This window comes from Eschscholzia californica, unplaced genomic scaffold (genome assembly GCF_041429995.1).
Source record: "Eschscholzia californica isolate CP2 unplaced genomic scaffold, dmEscCali1.0.p SCAF_2, whole genome shotgun sequence".
NCBI lineage: Eukaryota > Viridiplantae > Streptophyta > Magnoliopsida > Ranunculales > Papaveraceae > Eschscholzia > Eschscholzia californica.
This window is the reverse complement of record NW_028238309.1, coordinates 36136039-36147087: the sequence shown is the minus strand read 5'-3', so window position 1 is coordinate 36147087 and position 11049 is coordinate 36136039. Positions and strand designations below refer to the sequence as shown.

General features: G+C 36.3%; 1 long non-coding RNA gene across 1 annotated transcript; it reads left to right on the top strand.

Annotated features, from left to right (window-relative positions):
* The first annotated feature begins 880 nt into the window (after positions 1–880).
* Positions 881–2783, top strand: LOC147557621 (uncharacterized). Its single transcript, XR_015235320.1, has 3 exons — positions 881–1094; positions 2131–2207; positions 2439–2783. It is a non-coding gene; the product is annotated as an uncharacterized LOC147557621 (long non-coding RNA).
* The last annotated feature ends 8266 nt before the right edge of the window (positions 2784–11049 follow it).

Below are 11049 nucleotides of genomic sequence, written 5' to 3'. Positions count from 1 at the left end.
CCCAACTTAGAATTTTCTATACAAATCTGGAGTCTAAATAATTTTTGTCTCGTTTGCTAATAACAAAAGCTAACCTAATGGATAAGGAGGTCGGACATTTAGCATCTAATTGCTAGCTAGGGCTTCATTAGCCATGATATAGAAGGTTCTAATTAGCAAGTCAAAGACATATAATATTTGTGAAGGAGTTGAAGGAGATGTCCTTCGACCAAGGTGACAATGCGAACAATTTGTCGGATAGGACAATTGATGTGGAAGATCATCAAGTCCGATTGATTTAGGGATCGTAGAGTTGTAGCTAGAGACCAACTACGATCGTCGAATTACGAAGTAATTCGCGGCTAACTTCGATCGGATCCTACAACGGGTTACACATAAGAGTGTCAAATTGATCTAGAATATGACTAGTGGGAGTGAGATATAATCATGGGAGTGTCCCATAAACATATCTCATAGGCCTAAAAAGGAATTAGGCAAAGATAGTACAAAAAGGCCAAAAACAGGGTTTTTGGGCCTTAGCCGATTCGGGCACTTCTAGGGCTCGGATTGGGCTGATTTTTGGAGGGACGTTTCCTTATGTTATGAACATTAAATCTGCCAATTTTGGCTGGGTTTGGACGTCATCTCATTAGGGAATTGAGAAAGGGAAGTTGTTTAGGTACAATTTTTTTTCATAATAACTAAAAAAGCAATTATCTTTTTCTATTATCTAAAAGCTGTCAAAATTTTATTGCTAATGACACATAAAGCTTATAATAATATAGATAATTAGTAAAAAGGTCATTTTATATTCTTCTCATTCCAAATCTGCCCTTACTCTTTACAACTCATTTTCTCTCTCTAGAAACCCCAAAATTTAGGATTTTGCTTCTTCTTCGTCTTCTCCTTCTCTGGTTCTTCTTCTTCGAATTCTGAAATCAACAAACTTGAACATCGGAGAATTATCTGCCTCTTTGATTGAAAAATGAAAACAAAACATGGAGAGAAAATAAAAGATTTGGTTTAGGGTTTGTGTTGATGCAAGCTTGTAATTCTAGAAAGGCATAGATCGGTTTAGGGGATTTTTTTTTCCAGCTAAGTTCTGAAGAACAAAGGTAAATACTGAGTCCTCATAACTTATCTAATCTATCAAATAAGTATAAGAAAACTTTTTGATTGAACCAGTTTGTTAATTCATTGTTATTCATTGTTAATGGAAGTTTTTAATTCCAAAAGACATATATCGGTTTAGGGTTTTTTTTGTAGCTAATTCTGAAAAACAAAGGTAAATACTGAGTCCTCATAACTTATCTAATCAATCAAATAAGAACAAGAAAACCTTTTGATTGAATCAGTTTGTTAATTCATTGTTATTTTATTTGTAGTTAGAGAATGTGAAATTAGATGGAAAATTATTTTAGCTGCTTGGGAGTCCAGCGTTTGGATTGGGAATGAGAGCCTCAATTCTCTTCCAGTTGTTCAAATAGGTGAAAATTTCATTATTAGAATTGAACTTCATTAAGGGGAGAACAAAATTGGGCATGATTAAGAAACAAACCGTTTTTTTGGGATTTTTTTTATAGACCAATTCTTATACTATGACATGTGAGCATGAATTCGACCATATTCATTGACCATCAAGGTTAAAATTTTTAGGGAATAATGGATCCTCAATGTTGTTTTAGAATTTGTGAGATGTTTATTCATTGTCTTGATTGGTGAGGTTGGCTTCAGCCTATCTTTCTTGTTCTGGTTTGGGTATATTAATGATAAGAGGTTTTAACTAAATGATCCGGCATAATGAAGTTATTTTTTCATCTAATTCTACATGTGAAGGACTTTCCTGCAGATATAGAAGTTGGTTATTAGTTTCTCTTCTATTATTCTTCACACTATTCCTATAAGCTACCACTAAATTGATTGCTACTTGTACACGGATGTATGAGATGGGTGGAGTTGCTAGATCCTAGTTTTGAAGTAACAGAAACTGACAGTCATAAAGCATGAATGTGTGATGTAGCTTATCTTGCTTAAAAAGTATAAGATGCAAATCATTCCACTGTTATGTTTGCTTTCCCCTCGCTATTTTGGAGTTTCTTACATCTCTTTCAATGTCTTATCTATTAATCTCATTTTTTGGTTGTTTCGTAGGAAGTATGCCGACAAATATAAAGCTCCAAGGAACTAACCTAGGAGCCTTCTCAAAATGGAACACGAACTTCAATCAAGTGAGTATTGAATCATTATTCAGTCTCATTGTTGATTTTTGTTATCGTTCATGAATACACTAGTAATTGTAAATTGTATGATCAACTAAATATCCTATCTACTTCTCAAAAAATATTCTTTTATTATTGATGAGTGATGTCCAATATGACTACAAAGGTAATTGTTCATACGTCTGTCTTAGTCTTGTTCTAATACGGCAGTGTCTAAAGTCTTTGAGTATGTTGATGCAGAAATTCACCGTGCAAACCGAACAATGGAGGAAAGTTGTTGATGCAGCAACAACTACTATTCGGAGTAGATATGAATGGGAGAGTTGTTGGGAGATGTGGGTCAATGGACAAACAACTCTTTGATCGTGGATATTCTGGTTTCCGTCCTTCACCATTAACGCACGATGATTTTGAAAATGGATTTGACAGTGGAAAAAAGAAAGGCTATAGAATTCGAATGTTCGGCGACTTGTGGAAGAAAAAGGGTCACAAATAAACAACTTCAGTATCTTAGTGACTGCATTTTTCATTTGTTTCCTATCTCGATTACTTCTTTTTAAGGTTCCGAAAAAAGAAAATATTATTGAGGACGTACTCGCCTTTTCTCGTAGATCCTCAGTTGCCCAAGTCGTATTCGAATAAGGACTTTAAGAGATTCATGGGTTGTAAATTAAGTTCTAAACTTGGCGTTCAATGTTATTTCGACAGAATTTTGTTTCGATTATACTAACTCTTTGACTGCATACTTTTGTTTTCCATTTTTCAGAGTTCGTGTGTAAACTGACTTTGTAATGTCGTAAATGCAAACTCAGTTTGCATTGTCGCACATGCAAACGCAGTTTGCAATATCGCAAATGCAAACACATGTTTGCAGAACTTGTTTGCAAACGTTTGTTTGCAGATCAGATTGCTGCAAACAGTTGTTTGCAGCACAGATTGTGCAAACACGTGTTTGCAGAAAAACGTTAGATCCTCAGTTGCCCAAGTCATATTCGGATGAGGACTTTAAGAGATTCATGGGTTGTAAATTAAGTTCTAAACTTGGCATTCGATCATATTTCGGCAGAATTTTGTTTCGATTATACTAACTCTTCTACTGCATAATTTTGTTTTCCATTTTTAAGAATTCGTTTGTAAACTGAATTTGTAATGTCGTAAATGCAAACTCAGTTTGCATTGTCGCACATGCAAACGCAGTTTGCAAAATCGCAAATGCAAACACATGTATCCAATATCGCAAATGCAAAGACATGTTTGCAGAACTTGTTTGCAAACGTTTGTTTGCAGAACAGATTGCTGCAAACAGTTATTTGCAGAACAGATTATGCAAACACGTATTTGCATAAAAACGTTAGCGTAAAAACACCATTTTTTCTGGGGGTTTTTTTGAGAAAAAAAGTATTGAAAATGGATCTTGTTAGAAAGCTAATGAAAAATCATTTCTAAATATATAAATTTTATTGAAATCCGACATCTCAAACGAAAGTTATAGCAATTTAAAGTTTAAAGAAAAATAACAGAATTTAGTTACACAAAAAGACAAAAAAGGTTAATTTAGTCTTTGTATACTTTTTGACCTGAATAATAATTTTCAAATGTTTTGTGTTTTTCTACTCATTTTCAATATTATTTTGACCTTTTTAGTTATTACCTCATTGAGAAAATACCAATAGTTGCTATTTTCGACTATTTCCCTAAATCTTATTCTAAAGGGTGTTTTAGGAAACCTAAAAGGAGGTGGATTCTTATTAGGGTTCTATATAAACACTCTTAGGGCAGAGAATAAGGTGTGGAATTTCTCTCTAAGCTTTCTTACTCTACCACATCAAGTAGAGAGGAGAAAGTGAGCTAATTCCCATTACTATCAATCTAGTCAAAGAAGAAGGTGTTCTTCTATCCAACCACCATTGGTGTGCTAGCTATACAACAAGGTGGGAGATAAAGTTGATTACTCGTGTCCCAAGTAGAGGAGCTACACTTGAAGCTCTTGGTCTTCTTCAATCAATTCAACTAGTTCGAGGGAAAAGCGATTAAGGTAATCTACTATCTCCATTAGTTTAATTACAAGTTTTGCATGTGATCCTGGGGATACTAATGTAGACATTAGATGTCTTATTTCCGCTATAAACACTAGTATAAGGGTTTAAATCCCAACAGTGGCGTCAGAGCCTCTTGCAATGAACTAGTTTTTGCTAAGAATCGAACTAGTTCATATTGGATATGATTGATAGTTTAATAAATTGAGTTTATAAAAGTATTTTAAAAGTGTTTTAAAATTATTTAAACTCACAATTTGATATTATTGAATGGGATTCAATGAATTTCAAATTGAGAATCAAATTGATGATTGAAAGTGTTTTAAAAACTCAATTTGATTGAATTTCGGACTAATCCATGCTTGATTAAGTTGATAGTTATGTTTAAAAGAGTTTCAAAACATAAAAATTTGATTAATTTTGAATTGGATTCAAAGATTTTTCAAATTGATTTCAAAATTGTTATTTGAAAAAGTTTCAAAAACCTAGATTTTGATCCAAAATTGGTTTGATTAAGAGTTGTTTTTAAGTTTTGGAAACTTTTGAAAACAAAAATTTGGAATTTAGAAGTGTTCTAAAAGAAGTGTTTTGAGTTTTAGGAAACTCTCAAAACAAAATTTGGAAAATTTTAAAAGTTTCTACAAGTTTTGTAAAATTTTAGAAGTGTTCTAAAAGATTTCTAAATATAGTAAGAGTTTTAAAATTGGAAGTTAGCAAATAAGATTTGCACAAAAAAAAAAAAAAAATTGGAAACTAGGGTTTTGGAAACCCTGGTGTCCGGCCAGGAATGGCCGGACAGAAGCTGCTGGTCGCGTTCACTGGACGCGTCCAGAGCAGCTGCTGAGACACGTCCAGGAGACGCGTCCAGCAGCTGCAACCAGATTGCCACTGGTCGCGTCTAGGACGCGTCCAGAGCAGCTGGGACGCGTCTTGGAGACGCGTCCAGGTCGAGTCTAGGACTCGACCACCAGCTGTAATTGAAGCATCTGGACGCGTCTTGGAGACGCGTCCAGAGCAGCTCGAACGCGTCTAGGACGCGACCAGAAGCTGCACTGGTAGCTTCCTGGACGCGTCTGAGACGCGTCCAGAGCTCTCGACCAGACGCGTCTTGGAGACGCGTCTGGGTGGTTCTGGGTGTCTCGGACTAGTCTGAGACACCTAGTGCTGGTCCGGTCCAGCACCAGACACGTCTAGGACGCGTCCGGTGCATGGATTAGCGTCCTGGCTCCGGGCCATGACGAGACCATGCCTTGGCAGGCCTCGGCCAGGACATGCCGGCCCTATGGGCCGTGCTATGTCCGGACCTTGTCCGAGCCCTTTTTGTGGACTTGGGCCGGGACTTGTCTAGGACTTGTCCCGGGCTTTTTCGAGGCTTTTCGGACCACAAAAAGGGACCATCATTCGAGTGGGAGTTTTTGCCAAAATTTCTTCCGATTCCAACCAAATAATTCCAAAATCAATCCGGGCCATCCAGAAGGCCAAAACGGATTTCTCTTTAAATTGATTTATGAAATCATTAAGAATCGAACCAATATTTTTTCCGAAATTGACCCGGGCTTTCTCGAGCCCAAAACGGAGTTTTTCTTAAAGTTGATTTTAGAAATCATAAGAGATAAAATGAGAACGCACCATTAGTCGAATTCTTCGAATTTAGACTTAAGGTTCGTCATGTGACATGTGATGTCAACAAAAGTATCTCCCAAGATAATCATGCATATATATAATTCTTAGCCTTAATATATTATATGAATGCATGTGATGTGAATGCGGGAAACTAGTATGGCCATAGATTTATATCTTATTCTTGTTTTAAGCACGGATGGGTGCATGCTTTGTAATTAATTTTAATTTCAAGTTTATATGATCTGCGAATCGTTAGAGTCTTGTACTTAGAGTTTAGGGTCTATGAGTCCATTGAAGAAAACTCAAGGATGGAATCCAAAGGCGAGTGGGAGAAATCAATGGAGGTTCAAAGATGGCGATCTAAGACGAACCGAAAGGCGAAACAAGAAGAAAACCAAAGGAGATTAGATCTTCTAGGTTAGGGGCCATACTAGGATCCATGTCTGCTTGATTTACTTTCTCGCGCGCATTTACTTACTTATTTACGCTTTATGTCGTGGATGTTAGTTAGGCTAAATAGTTCACTATAACAAACGCCAGACTAGCGTAAAAGTCCCCAAAAGTAATCTTGAGTAATCGCCTATCCAGATTAAGACACTCGTTGCGCCCTTGTTCGAGGAAGGTGGGTCGGCCTTCGCAGAGTACCTCCTCTACCTTGGGACAATGCGGGTAGGTCTATAGAAGAGGCCTACACGTCTAAATGGTTCTACTCAACGAGATCAGCAAGAGAGTCTTGGATACTCGAGGCAAAAGGATAGATTAGTCATTCATTAATGAAATCTATCAACCAAGAGTCATAAGGTATGATCAGTGAAATAGTTCGCTCACCCGGAACGACGGAGTCAAAGGGTAGGGCCTTCGTCCGCTTTACTCCGAAGAACTGGGGTCTTGGAATCACTTATTCAATCGGGGACAATTTTATATTGAATAATGTGGGAAAACTAATGTTTTTCAAAAACGATAACGAGTTTTAAAACTTTGCCATTTCTTTATGTAGTTTTAAGATGACACATGAAAACGGTTTCAACTTTAAAATCACACCTAAGGGAGGTGTTGATCCACTTCCTAGAATGGAAGAATGAATCCGAGAATAGTTCTCAGATTCAAAAGGAAAGCTTACTAGAATACCCAATCCCAATGTTGACTCATACCGAAGAAGGTCAAAAGCCATTTGCAAGCAATCTTATAACATTCTCTTTGGAAGAGTAATGGATGCTAGCATAACCATTAAGACAAACTGAGGAAGAATTTCCCACAGGAGTCATAAATGGAGAGGTACGAGACCTCCAAAGCAACCTGAAAGTCATCCTAATGGAAGACAACAGAATACATATATCACCCAATTCAATATCGATTGAACAAAGATAGATAAACCTCAGATGAGTCACTCAGGTTGTTACGAACAAACTGAGCAGAACATACGGGAATATCCAATCTAAGAAAGGTTCTTGAGATTTGGTACAAAGAATCTAAGAAAGAGCTCTTGAGATTCAAAAGGGCAAAAGGATCAGTCAAGTGAGACAAACATTTGATCAAAGAAAAGCAGTTGTCGAGTACATGATCAAGAGTATTTCTCATTACTGTGAATGTTTCTAAACAATGGCTAGACCATTTAAAAGGAAACTACCTTTAGCACCTGGAGGACAAAAGGAATGGAATTATGAATTCCGGTTCCGTATCCTTGTTAACAAAGTTAAAAACAAGTATCGTAAAATTTCTTCATCAGGTATTTTATAACGGATGTACGGCTCGGTAAAGCTCAAGGAAATAACATACTTGACTAAAAGAAGTAAAGATCCAAGAGGGAGCAGAAGCAGTAATGCTAAGGATGCTGAAAGGGATCAAAGTCTTCTTTTAGACACTGATCTAGCTTAGAACTTAATAGTGATTATTTTGTTCTTCTAGAAACATATGATGTTTTAAACCAGTGGTAAAATTAACTGAAGGTTACCATTGATAAAATCAAGAGGTTCAAACTCATTAAACTTCAGCATTGTCAATTAGGTCTTAAGGACTGAATTAACAAAGTCACCCTTTTTCAAAAGGCATAGAGACTAGTAATCTATTAGGACTCATACAGTGTTATGCAGACCTATAAGTTTACTTGCAGAAGCTAACGAGAGAAACTTCAAATACGTACTCTGACAACTTCATGAAGTATGGAAACGTACAAATCATAAAGTATAAGTCAGAATGTTTGAAAGGTTCAAACAAAGTACAAACCGAAGTAAAGAATCACTTTGACAAGATAGTGAAAACTTGAGTCAAACACTTGATAACCATCAAAGGAGTTGAGAAACAGTTTCCCAACTCTGCTCCATGGAACACATCCGACGGATGGTGGATTCAGTGGGAGTAATCGAACACTGCTATGCATGATTCGATCAATGATGTGTTTTAAGTCAGTCTTCCGAATACCTTGGGATATATTCTAGACACGATTGTTTTCACACTTACCAAAGTCTGTCTAACAGCTAAGCTTGTAAAAGCATTACAAAAATTAGCTAATATCTGACGCAATTTCTTTTTGAAAGAAATTTGGGCTTCTTCCATAACCAATCAAGAGAACAAAGTGTTTGTTGCTCATGATAGTATTCTTCTAACAATTAGCACACCTAGTAGTCTGGGAGAAAAGCACTAATTATTACAAGAATAAGTGGGAGAAAAGTACAAGTCGATTTAATTCAATTATGAGAAAAATCATGGAAGGTCATGAAGAACAATCATGAAACTTGTACAAGACGATTAAATTCGACCAAACTGCGGCTCCTCGAAAAAGGAAAGGTTAAAGATATGATCTTATAAACCCACCGCACAAAAGCGAATGTCATTCGCAGGAGAACTCTCAAAGCGAGTGAAAGTGTCTCTAAAGGAATATCTCAAAGTAGTTGAGAAAATTCCAAATTGTTGTTCAAAAGCCCTGAAAGGTCAAAATAAAATCTTAAAAACTCAGAAAATAAAGGTTATTTCTGAAGAGATAAAAGACCTGCGCAGAAACGGAAACTGACTCTAGTTTTTGGCCAGAAGCCAAAATTATCATGGAATCCATATCTCGTTAAGACATGAAGCTTGATAATTTAAGTCAACGGAAGACCTAAATTGGTTTTCCAAAGTAGAAAACTGAGAAGGATGGAAACATTCATGTTTCCCGAAACTAGACAAGAAGAATAAGATTCTTCCCATCAAGTTATGTCCATAAGCATGCTTCAGAAATCTATCGACGGATTAAAAGCACGCAAGAGTTAGAATCTTCGATTCAAAAAGGCAATCAAAGAAGTTTGATTCCTGAGGAATGAAGAAAATCTTGAATCACGAATTTCAAGAAGGTAAGTGGGAGAAACAAACCTTCCAGGTCTGTATGCTGAGTACATACAAAAGATTGAGTACGACATAAGATGTTGTGTAACAGTAAACACACTGACTCAATAAAAGGACCACACATAAGGATGAAATGCCATTTTGGGCATCTGAAGATCTATAAGCATAGATCAAAAGGATGATAGGATTGGAGAGACTCAGTACGCTGAGATGCTTGAGATCCGAAACAGAAAATCTAAGACTCGGAAAGTCTAAAAGAATTTCGACCCAAAAGCTCATGACAGAGGGCGTTGCAAAACTCGGAGTCTGAAAAGACACCGATGAGCAAACAAGCATGAGAGGGAGATTTATGTTCGAATACATAAAGTCAAACATATTGGATATGGTTAGCATTTGAATATCCAAATTCGGATTTGAAAACCGAAACACTACATAGAAACATCCTAGAAGGCTAAAGGATGAAGTAGTACAAAAGTTGAACATGTCATCGTAGCAAACTTCCAGACATGGAAGGAAAGTAGGCTAAAAGTGTTTTAAGCAGGGAACTGTTGCAAATACTACACAAAGAATTAAAGGCCTTAACTCTAGTAAAGATTACTAGACATTATCAAGGTTGAAGATAGCAATCTTCAAATTAATTGATAATAAGCAAAGTTTAAAACCGACTACCACGGTAGTCAAACTAAACTGTCACCTAAGACAAAGTATGAGAGTCATACACGAGTCTAAGGCATGAGGTATAATTTTAAACCTCGACAAGTAAAACTGAGTGGGTAAAAGGAGTTTTACGGAAGAGGCTCAGATTTACAACTCTCGTTATCAGAAATAATAGAGTTATTTCACAAGTCGTCTAAATTTGGTTTAGTATTTAAACGACAGTCCATCGATAATAAAACGTTCCGAATAGGTTTGTCAGATACGTGATCTGGTGAATGAAACATTTCCCAAATAGAGAGGATCAATTTTTTTTATCAAATTCCCTGAAAGTAGAAGGATTAATATCTTTAAATGCAACGACCTTGTCATCCTCTAAGGGATTCAAAATGGGAGAATTACTAAAACCCCCGGGTTTTGATAATCTAATTACTAAACCCCCACCTTTTATTAGTAATTACTAAAACCCCCACCTTTTATTAGTAATTACTAAAACCCCCACCTTTTGTTAGATTTAACTTTGATTTTTCGTTATTACTTTCTTGCCCTCTTACGTTTTACACCACCTTTAGTCATAAGCGACCCGGGTTCCAATGGAAGGCGCATGGATGTTTTAGTCATTTGCCATGAACTAACGTCGGGTTTCCGTTATATCTAATGAAAAGTGGGGGTTTTAGTAATCAGATTATCAAAATCTGGGGGGGGGGGGGATTACTAAAAACCCCACCTTTCGTTAGATTTAACTTTGATATTTTCAATATTTTTCTTGCCCTCTTACGTTTTACACGACCTTTACTAATTGATTACATTTTACACCACCTTTACTAACAGACTTGCCCCATTACATTTTACACAACCTTTACTAGTTTCACACTAGGTATTTGAGATGAAGGGACAAGATCAAAATGAAGGGCCAAGATGGCACCAAATTATGGCCGTTTCGTTGATCGTTTTTTGATCATTTTTTAGCCTTATTTTTTCTATTTAAATCCATGAAACCACCCTACAAACTTCACCCCTACCATCAACAATTTATTTAATGGCTTTTTCAAATTCATCAAATGTGTATGAAAATGCAAGATCACAACAAGAGGTAGTTTTTTTTTACTCTTGTTCTTTTGATTTATTTATATGATTATGATTTTTCAATTTCACCATGTTTAGGTTATTTGTCAACTTTGCGATCCAATACAGACATTTGATGCTAGATTGTTCATGGA